This window comes from Ursus maritimus, unplaced genomic scaffold, assembly GCF_017311325.1.
Source record: "Ursus maritimus isolate PB19 unplaced genomic scaffold, ASM1731132v1 scaffold_20, whole genome shotgun sequence".
In the NCBI taxonomy this organism is placed as follows: domain Eukaryota; kingdom Metazoa; phylum Chordata; class Mammalia; order Carnivora; family Ursidae; genus Ursus; species Ursus maritimus.
In genome coordinates this window covers 27,802,627-27,814,186 of record NW_024424453.1, presented here as the reverse complement: position 1 = coordinate 27,814,186, position 11,560 = coordinate 27,802,627, and the positions used below count along the sequence as shown (strand labels likewise).

At 45.6% G+C, this 11,560-nt stretch overlaps 1 pseudogene; it reads right to left on the bottom strand.

Moving 5' to 3' along the window:
• Positions 1–1,893: 1,893 nt before the first annotated feature.
• Positions 1,894–5,683, bottom strand: LOC121104236 (annotated as a pseudogene).
• Between the last annotated feature and the right edge of the window lie 5,877 nt (positions 5,684–11,560).

Below are 11,560 nucleotides of genomic sequence, written 5' to 3'. Positions count from 1 at the left end.
GCTCTGAGGTTAACCCCTTACATAACCATAGCACATTTGTCCAAGCTAAGAAATGGACATTGGCGTAATACTATGCACAAAGCTACAGGCTTTCTTTGGATTTCCCTAGTTTTTCCACTAATATCCTTTTTCTGTTCCAGGTATCCAATCCAGGATACTACATTGCATTTAGTTTTCATGTCTCCTTAGACTCCTCCAATCTGTGACCATTTCTCAGTTTGTGTTGATCATGAATGACCTCGTCAGTTTTAAACAATACTGGCCACATATATTGTAGAATGTCTCAAGTAGTAACATTTTTAAAAAGCAAAGCAAAATTGGAAGATTAGGATTAGAAAAATTACACAAGTAAGGTGTATGGATGAGGTCTATATATTATGAGTGACAGAAAACTCACCCTGAATTGTCCTGTCACACAGGGAATTTATTGGTTCATGTAACTAAAAAGGCCAAGGGCATATGTGGCTTCGGAATGACATTTGTATCCAGTTCCACCTGTCTCTTGGCTTGGTTCTTCTCTCTGAATATTCAGGTCATTCTCAAATATGCACTCACCACATAGTTAGATACAAGATGGCTTCCAGCAGCCCACACGGCTATATCCATCCAGAGCGTGTGTGTGTGTGTGTGTGTGTGTGTGTGTGTGTGTGTGTGTGTGTGTCTGTCTGTCTGTGATACTCACCTCTGCTCCACGCTCACAACTAAGCTCTCAGAGGCTCTGATTTTACCATCTGCCCATCCCGGAACCAGTGGGAAAAGATCATCACTTTCTGCTTCCGATGTGAGGATGTGTTGCCCAGAGTTGTGGCCACCATCTTGTGACCATGAAGGGAACAAGCTGACGGCTGAGGAGGACACAAGAGCCTTAAAGATGGATAAGAACCTGGGTTCTGGGTAATATCATTTAGTTGTGGAATTAATCAGCCCTGGATCTGGGTTATATGAAAAAATCAATTTCCTTGTTGCTTAAGCTTCTGCTAGTTGAGTTTCATTTTACTTGCAGCCCAAAGTTTCCTAAATGATACGATGAAATGGCAGATTTCCTTGTTGGTTGTAGGATATGACCTGGATACAGGTTTGCTTGTTGGGCTTCGCTATTTGACAGCACAATACAAACTGGACTTCAACATTTTCTGGCTCATAGTTTTCATGAGAATTACTGTTGAAAAATCCAGCTTCACCTAGGCATTTTGGCCAAAGCAGAAGTGATCCTTATCATTTGCACACAATATAGAGTATTCGAGTAATAGCTCCAATGTTTCTGGTTTCTTCTTCCCATGGAGGCACGAAACAAGCCGTGGGGACAGGCCAGGGAGGGGGCAGGAAGGGGTCCTCAGGGTGCTCCTCGCTCAGAGCACATTCAGTGGTCACAGTCTGCAGTTGGTCAGAAAGGGATGCCTTGCCTGGAGAGCACTTTCTCATGACAAACACCTGGGCACCTGCGCTGAGGTCATCTCCTCGAAGGCCTCTTCAGCTCAGGCTAGCACTGCGCGATGTAATAGTGTGGAGACCCCATGCCAACAGCAAGGGCTCCTTTCTCTCGGTGTAATAATCCCTGAAGTAATGAGCACCTGAATGTTAATGGTTTTTAAATAAAGATATTTATAGAAGGATAAAAGGGTTTTTTAAAATAAAAGGATAAAAGTGATTTTTAAAAAGGTTTAAAATGGTTTTTAGAAATCACTGAAATTCAAAAAAAAATAGTGTAATTACCGAGAGAACAAACACCAGTCCATGGTGTCCCATTAAAGAGTAATGTTTTCAAGAGCTAAAGGAATGACAATTTGGAAATGCACTGGCGTCTCCCATTATTATGCCCTATACATACTCACTTTTCTTTTTGAAAGAGAACTTTTAATTACCTTTATGTACAGAAAACTCAACAGTGTACGCTTAGCCCAGTTTGGTGGCCAGTTCTTTAGGCTTTGCCTTTTCCAACTTAGCAATGTGAGCCACCGACTTTGGACCCAGTTGTCGCCTCCCCGTTGACAGATCTCATCATATCTGTCATTGTCATGGTCCTGATTAGCTTCCACCTGCTTAGTCAGAGCTCCTCTGTCTTCCAAGTTAACCTGTGTGAAGGTGACCGTGGTGCAGGTCTTCCTGGGGACAGATGCCCCAACCTGGCCTTCCCCCTGCTAATGAGATAGGGTCCCTCCATCTTACGACCCAGGGCAGTCGAGAGGACAACCAGCTCAGTGGGATCCACGTCGTGTGCAGTCACCACCAGCGGAGGCTTCTTATTTCCCACCAAGGTGGTGACAGTATTAACCCCAGCGCGAAGGACAGGTGGCCTCTTAGTGTGCACATCCCCTTTGCCGACAGCTTCCTTCTCAGCCCGGAACAACAATCTCTGCTTCTTCTCTTGCTTTGTCTCTGGTCTGTGTTTGTGGGCCAGCTCGAGCAGCTGAGGAGCTGTTCGGCGGTCGAAGGCCTGGGTGAACTGGTTCATCGCAGGAGGCACTTGTAAATGTTTACAGAGTACAGCCCTTTGCCACAGCAGCCAATGTAACGGGGCCATTTGACAAAGCACATGAGGTCCCTTTTGGACTGGATGTCCTGTCCGATGCCAAAATTCTTGGCCTTTTCTCAAACAAGGGATTGATCGCTTTCTTGGCTTCCTGCTTCTTTATGACCGCAGGACCCGGGGCCACCTTCTTCCCCTTCGCCTTCTTCACTTTCGGCACGGTAGATGGCTGGAGGAGAGAACTACACTCATTTCTTTAATGATGTATATGAATAGTTGTTGCTTGTCCCTCTAGCCTTTTTAAACGAAAACAATTTCTGCTCCTTCCTTCCCTCCCACACACACTTTCTCACGAGCGGATACATACTTAACATGAATACTCTCAGACGTCCTGTGGATCCACATATTTTGGGCATGTACATAAAGGCATTTATAAGAGTTTAATCCATGAATCATAAACAGAAGATTCTCATTAGGAATGAGCAGTGGCCTCTGGAAGCCTTGCATAGTGCTTATAGTATTTGATGGTGGACAGCTCTCAACATTCCTTAGGGGGCTCATAGATTCACAGCAGAGCCTGCATTTGAATATTAAAAACTCAGAAATGGCACGAAGTCCAAGCGAGAGGCAGTAAGAATCAAATGCAATACCAGCGCTGTGTGCGGGACCTGGCATAGAGCAAGTTGTCAAAAACGTTTGCTGAGAAAAAAAATGACATTTGCCCCCATTTTTAATGACCAAATAAGAGAAATAGAGGTTTTTCAGGATAAAAAGCTACAAAGCAGAGCTTTAGGGAGAAATCAGTGACTTCAGGATACACAGCAGATATTCCAGGATTAAGTGCCAAAACCATTTGTAAATTACTCTGTAAATTTCAGCAGGGCTGTGGCCAGCCTCCTGCCGATTCGTTATTTTCCAGTGAATGACACTTCTTTTTTAGTGTGAAACTGGCTCTGTTTCTTGAGCCCATTTTTGGGGGACTGCCGTTGTTCTCAGCAGCCCACAGAGAGCCCTCCAGGGCCTGGGCACTCACTCCACTGCTGAGGCTTACACTTTCCCTCTTGCTCTCAACCTCTTTTTACTGAAACCCTATCTTTATGTGGGTCAGGGCTTCCTTTTTCCTTAAAACTTCTTTTTTTCACTTTAAAAGCAAACAAACAAAAACACACTCTCCTATTTCCAGAAATTCCTTGCACTGCTTATTTCCTGTTGGCTTATTCAGAGGCATTTTTTGCTCATGAAGTTTCAAGATGATTTCTTGAAACTGTTATAAAGTTATGTAACTTTGCTGATTTAAAACTATCTTCTTTCTAAATTCTTAACTGTTGAGTCTCTTTCTCCTTTCAGAGCAGAGGCTCCTTCTTCACTAATGATGGTCCTAACAGCAACCCTGAAATGGATTTTACACCGTGTGGATCTGAGTTTTGCAGAATGCCGATCCATTATGCATATTTCTCCTCTCCACCCCCCCCCGCACCCCCGAGTCTCATCTCAGACTTAACAATCCTCTGGTCCGTACCAATTGTTATTACCTCCTGTTTTAATCCTGCGGATTGATACTGTATCACCTACCCCTTCCCCTCCGTGGACTCTGAGGGTCTACAATGGGTTTGTTTGGGGGCTCCCGGGACGTGCTGTCAAGAGAACTTTGTACTGGACATGGGGCCCAGTCCCCGATTCTGCCTTGGTTTCCCCATCTGCAAAGCAAAGAGCCTGCAATGGGTGTTTTTATGATTCCCTTACTCTCAGGCCCTGATCTGTCCAGGCATGATGCCAGCCACTCTATTTCTAAAGACCTCAGAGAAGAAAATTCTAGAGTCCGTGGTTCTTTTTCAGCCCAGCAACTCTGTAAAAATTTCTTCCTTCCATCATATAAATCTTTTCCCATTCAGTCAAAGCCCGCTTCTGCAGCTACATGGATGGGTGGCCCTTATTTGCACACTGACAGGTCTAGGATGCGTTCCTTCTCTTCTTCATAAATGCTAACTACCACGATTACTCATTTGTTTCCAGAATAAAGATTACAGGTACAATGGCATGGTGCAAGGAAGATGGGCTTGTGCTGGGGCAGAAAGCCCCTCTGTTTCTGGGTGATTTTGGCTCTCTGAATGTCGTTTTCCCATCTGGAAGGTGGGGATCTGGCCACCCTGGATGCAGGGCCGTTCTGAGGCTGTGCTGAGAGCATGCACTGAAATGACTGCAGAGGGTGGCTGTCCTCAAGACACGTGATCATACTGGCGTGAGGACAGGGATCTGGCTGTGGACTGAGACCCCTTGGGAGCGGCTGGTACCCCCACGGAATCCTTGGTGGGAGGAGGTGGGTTATAAACACATGAAAAGAAAAAAAGTGGTAACAGAGCCTCTGAGAGATGCTGGCTGCTTGTGACTCCAGTGGGGTCCTGCACAGGGAGGATTTATTCGGGACACTGTGGCTCCCTCCTGTGCCTTCCCCATCTTGGGTTAAAAACAAAAAAACTTTCCCAAACTTTCCCATTCCTCCTTGGCCTGGCTGCGAATGCTGAAATTCCATCCCGTGTTTGTTGTCACCCTGGGGCCTGTTTCCATGGTTACCCGGATTCCAGGCGCTGGCCCAGGGCCCACCACAACCCATCCCTCAAAGTCTCCTTGGCAGAGGAGAAACATTCCTCCGCACTGTGAGCGCCGGAGCTGAGAAAGGCGCACTCCATCTCTCCACGGCCCGTCCCAGCCCCATTCCTGTGTGATGTGCATGTTCTAGGTGGTTCCGCTCACCATCAGTTTGGGGGGCAAGCACTACATAACGATTTCCCCCATTTCTCTTTTCCTCATGTAAGCTGAGGAATAACTTTCTTGTACCAAACATTGCACCCTTGGCAAACACTCCAGATGGTTCTCATTAAAATTCCAGTTCCTTTTTTTTTTTTTTTTTTTGCAATTCCTTTTTTCTCCATCCTCCTTACACTGTTATGTCAAAAATAAACACCAGGATGAGGACTGAATGAGGGGCCTTGGGGATAGCAGCTCGAATGGATAGAATCTTTTCAGAGCCCCTGGCGTGGCTGTGAAGGAGCCCCCAGGTCTCCTTCACACTCATGGCCACCTCACCTTTCATGGGGCTTCAGAGATACGCACTTGTGGGGGGGCATATTTGATATTCAGGGTGCCCTTGGCCATGAGCTCTCCGCCTCTGTAGGAAGAGGGGCAGAGGGCCAGCTGGGTCCCTGCTCCCCAGTACATCCTGGCCCTGACTGTGCCTGCAGAGGGACGGGGCAGGGGCCTGCTGTCCAAACGTTCCTTAGGAACCCTGGCTTCCAGAGTGAGGCGCTCTTGCTCTAAGAAGTCAGTGGGGAGGACTGCCGATGCTTTTTTGCTTTTTTAGCAGCTTTGCAAGCCACAGGATTTGCCCCCACCTCTAAAAACAATCTGCTTGTACAGGGAAAGTGTGTGTGTGTATCCAAGGATGTGTATTTGATGTGTTTTTATTTCCAACTTATTATTATGAAAAAAATTTTAAAATATGGAAAAGTTGAAAGCACAGTGCGATGAATACCCATATCCCTCCACTAGATTCAATATGTGTTAATTTTGTCATATTTGATTTCTACCTTTCTAGATAAATAGATGACAGATCAATTAGTCTCTATATATCTTTTGCTTAGGCATTTAAAAATTGTAATCTTGACCCTACAGTGTTTTATAAGCTTTGAATTTATGTATTTATGTATTAATACAGTTACATCATACACATTCTAATATAATACATTCTTATTGTAAAATGTTCAGGGGCGCCTGGGTGGCTCAGTCGGTTGGGCATCTGCCTTTGGCTCGGGTCATGATTCTGGGGTTCTGGGATCAAGCCCTGCATCAGGCTCCCTGCTCAGTGGGGAGCCTGCTTTCTCCCTCTGCCCCTCCCCTGCTTGTGCTCTTTCTCTCTCCCCCTCTCTGACAAATAAATGAATAAAGTTAAAAAAAATTAAAAAATTAAAAAGAATATTCAGACTCAGATAGTACAGATGAGAGGGTAGAAGCAAAAGCCCTGCCCAAGGCCTCCTCTGCCGCCCCCACCCCACAGGGTAGCTTGGGTTGTGTCCCTCCGGACCTCTGTCTGAATTTACCCAGACATGCATGGGTCAATAGAAACATGTTTTGTTATGTGTGGTTTTAAACAAAAATGAGAATACCCTATACATGCTGTTTTGCCATTTATTTTTCACTTGGAAATATGTCTGAGATCTTTGCATATTAGTGCTGGGAGCTCTGCCTCATTCTTTAACGACTGCAGAGTATTCCAAAGAATGGTTGTACCATAATTTTCTTAACTATTCCCTCTAGATGGACAATTCAGCTATGTATTGTTATTTTTCCATTACTCACAATGATACAGTTAATATCTGTGGAAAATGTTTTTTTGAGGACATGGAGCAGTATTTCTCTTTGACCGATGCCTGGAGGCAGAATGCTGGGTTTGATACGATGCACATTTTATATTCGGCAGATTCTGCCAACCTGCTCTTCAGAGTGGTTGCGACGACATACACAAGCTCCGGAAGAGGGCCCATTTCCCCTTACCTTCAGCAGCACTGAATTTTAGCCATCTTTTCGTGTTCATAATCTGATGAAAGAAATCATTTCTTTGTTGGTTTAATTTGCATTTCTTTAAGTTTTAATAAGGCTGACCATTGTGTCAGAGTAGAGCTACAGATGACAGGAGCCACTCTGCTTATCTTTCTGTAGAAAGATAGGTGGGAAGTGAGTAGGGGAGCCGCTTGGTTTAAAATAGGGAATTGGGTGCTTAAAATTTTGTTAGGTCAGGTGAAAAAGCAGGACCGACTCCCAGAACTCCAGCTCAGAGCCAACTCGCCAAAGGAAACTTTCCTTCCCCCATAACCAGGAAACTGGGGATTTGGGAGGCTGTGCCCCAACGGCTGACTTGGGAATCAGGAAACCAGGAAGCCTCAGACACACCTGGCCTCCAGGACCACGCTGCCTCAGCTGCATTATAGACACCCTACACCTTGTCCGCAGCACCTGCGAAGCTGGAGGAGACTGCGTCTAGATGGTGAGATTGCTATGTTGATGCAGGAAAAATACAAACAAAAAAATAAGGACCCCCCCCCCCCCCACTTAACCCTGTGTGCTACCAGAGTCAGTAGACCTCTTGAGGGTATATCTCTCCAGGGGAAGCCAGGTCACATGCAGAAACCCAGCTCTAAGGAAGCCTGGGAATTGTCAGGCATTAGCTTTTTAGGCTCCAGCATGCCACAAGACAAAGCTACAAGGTAGCAGGCATAGAGTTGAGTAGATCGATCTGAAATATCTGCCATAATCATATTTTCATGTTTTATATCCTTTTTTTCTGTTAATTGCCTGATTATACCTATTGCCCGTTTTTCATTGGGGGCTCTTTTTCTTACTAATTTATAGAAGCTTTGTAGGTTATCTGGAAAAAAATCTTTTGTCTTTTGTGTATGTTACAACCAGCTTCTATTTATTTTATTTTATTTTATTTACTTATTTGACAGAGAGAGGGAGAGGGAGTGTGCACAAGAGAGGACAGGGTGGGGGGGGGGCAGCAGGGAAAGGGAGAGGGAGAAGCAGGCTCCCTGCTCAGGGAGCCCAATGCTGGGCTCCATCCCAGGACCCTGAGATCACGACCTGAGCCCCGAAAGAAGCCACCTTACCAACTGGGCCACCCAAGAGCCCCCAGCTACTATTCTTTTAACTTTTTTTGTTCTATAAAAATTTTATCTATTTTTGTACTTTATGGTTCTTTGGTTTTGTAGCTTACTTAGGAAGGCCTCCCCTATCTCAAGGTTCCTAAAATATTCAACTACATTTTTCTCCTAAAATCTTTTAAAATTTTTTAGTTTTTTTTTTTTTAGAGATTTTATTTATTTATTTGACAGAGAGCCAGCGAGAGAGGGAACACAAGCAGGGGGAGTGGGAGAGGAAGAAGCAGGCTCCCAGCAGAGGAGCCTGATGTGGGGCTCGAACCCAGAATGCCGGGATCATGCCCTGAGCCATAGGCAGACGCTTAACGACTGCGACACCCAAGCGCCCCTTAGGTTTTAATTTTTTAAACCATCTTGAATATGTGGTTTGAGGTAGGGCTCTAACTTTTGTTTGTTTGTTTACCCAGAAAGAAAGCCAATTGTCTCAGCATAGTTTATTGAATGAATTTATTTTTTGATCATACTTTAAATTTGGAGAAGTTTTTAAAATACAGAATGACCTCTTAGCTTTCTCTGCTGCAGAACCAGGGTAAAGATTTAAACAAAATTAACTTGTTATCACTTCACATTTTGATTGTCTTTAAAATAGAGGTTTGGCGTTTCCTAAAGCACAGATATGACAAGATCATTCCTCTATTCAAAAACCTTAATCGTGTCCCCTTTTCCTTGATACCAAGGTCTAACCTCTGTTGAGCTCTCTGTCTGTTCAGCAACCCCCATGGGCCTTTCCAATATGACTTCCCTGCTTCTTCCCTAGACGGGAAATAACATGATTTGATTTGGGTGACAAAAGCAGAAAACATGTGCAGATATCTTTGTCAGCACTTTCTTTGTGACATTGTAATAATCTTTTCATGATACTTCTCTCACTTACTGGTATTTCTCAATATGGTCACCATCAGTAGTTTGGATAGAACAATTCTTTTTTGCAATATAGTTAACAGCCTGGCCAACATACCACCAAATGCAGCAGTGTTCTCTGACACCCCTTTCTCCATCATCCCAGTTATTGTGACCACCAAAAAAACTTCCCACCTGTTTCCAGACATACCAGCTCTACTCGTAGTTGGAAGGAAGGCAGAGAGGGAGGGAAACACTAGGACTGAATGGGAAATGACAGGATATCATCATGAAAAGCCCCCTTGCTAACACTGCTTCTCATCTCCAGATGTATAAATCTAGCCTTTCAAAGGCTGTCTTTTCCATAAAGCTTTCCTAAATCCCCTCAGCTATAGATTATTCCTCTTCTTCTTTTACTTTTTTATTTACTTTTTTCAATGTAATCTCTACTCCCAATGTGGGGCTCAAACTCATGACCCTGAGATCAAGAGTCACATGCTCTACCAACTGAGCCAGCCAGGCACCCAGATGATTCCTTTTTGGAGTCCCTTCTTCCGTGGCATTATTTCTCTACCAGTCTATTTATCCTTCCATCCACCTGTCCATCCATCCATTTGTCCATCTATCCAGTAAGTATTTAGTGAGCACTTATGGTGCACCAGGCACATTGACCACTTTCTTCTTAGATTCTTGCCCTTGGTGTAAGTGTTTTCTCTTCCTCGAGAAGTCCCGCAATTAGACCATGTGCCAGAGTGTCCACGGGTCTGTGCTCATGGCGGTGGGCGCAGGGGCACTGCTTGAGACGCAGAGACACGTGGGGCGGAAGCACGGGCAGAGATGCCAGGAGAGTGGAGGCAAGATCATGGTGTGGGCGGGGGAAACCCCCCCCTGCCCTTGGGTGGTGGCCCCACGATAAACGGGATCTGAGTCACCAGGGAAGGCATGGAGTAACTGGGATGGGTTTATACATCAACCTCCCTCACTTCCTTTGGAGTCACTTGGTTGTTTTCAAATTCTCCACCCTTGGCCGGCTCCCGCCTCCCCTCACTACATCCAGTGCGTGTTGTGTGTGTAAATACGTGTACATGTGCAGCTCGCTCTAGGTAAGAAGAAAATTAGCTAAAAACAGGAAATTGTGCCTGTTTTTGACCTATAAAAACAGCTTTCTCATATGGCTTAACACATGGGGTAAATGGAAATAAAAACCCAGGCAGAAACCCTTCATGAGCTCATGTGTTGCCCATGGTTCTTAGCGCTCATGTCTTATTTCAATCAGAGACTCTATTCCGAGACAACCGCGTTGCCGTAGCTAGCACAAGAGAGTGTAAGTTCATATAGCAGTCGGCTAAAAGACGGATGAAATTTAGGCACAGACGTGCCCTGGGATTGGGTGATAACCTCGCTTCAAGTTCTCTCTACTGTCCACAACACCGTCTTGTTGCACTTCCAGTGTTTCTCTACCTGCCCTCTCACCCCGCAGGTAGGATAGGCTAGCTTTCAGGTGGTGACAATGACAGAGGGCTCAGTCAAGCTCAGGAAACAATTTCACCAGTGGGTCTGTAGGATTTCATGAGGAACAGGAATAGCTTTCAGGACGCCCGCGGGTCTGCCCCGGCTTTTTTCCTGTCCCTTCTCCTGAATGTGCCTGCTTTTCTGATACCCCAAAGGCAGACACTTGGTGGCTTGAATTCTCATTCCCAGTTGAGGGCATTTGCTGGATCCATGTGGTCACTGTCCAACATGGAACTTCTACACATGGCTGCCATAGTTTTAAGGCCCAGCTATGTAATTTATGGGACCCCTTGTTCAATGATTGTTAAGAATTTCAAGACAGCCTCAGCAGGCTCTTCTGAGTGGGAGCCCTGTGTGGCCGCACAGGTTGCCATGTCCATGAAGTGGGTCCCCGTTGACCCAAGGGCAGAGGCCAAAGCCACCATCAGGGCCAGGAAGGCCACAAGACATGAAGTCTACTCAAGAGACCATCCAGATGCCTTTCCAGGCCAGCCTCTTCCCCTCATCCACTACTTTCTATAGGAGCTCACTGACAGGGCGCAGCCTGGCAAGAAAGTAGGGAACAAATATAACTGGGTAAAACGGGCCAGATCAGGACAGGAAGAACGGTCTTTCTAGAGCCTAAATGGATGGTTGCTGGATGATGCCTAAATTCTCTATAATTTAACACAGAGAGCTGGGAAATAGCTTCATGAGAGTGTCCCCAGGCCTGACTATGAATATGGGCTGGGGTCACATTCTGGCACAATTCCTGATTCTGGCTACCTTTCTCTGTAATCAAAGTTCTCAACTGCCCTCACCTTCCACGTGCCCTCACTTGGCCCCCCAACAAAGCACAAGGGAGGAGCCCACAAAGTGAGCCCACTAAGGGGGGGCCATCCAGAATCCCAGGGATTCACACAAACCCCCATCCAACACTTTGGGCAACCAAGATCTGCAGAATCACTTCCAAGCAAAACACCACATTGTTTCAGCATCCTCAGTTCAGTTTACCCCAAGGGCTGCCTGCAAGTCAGACTTTCTCAAAGGA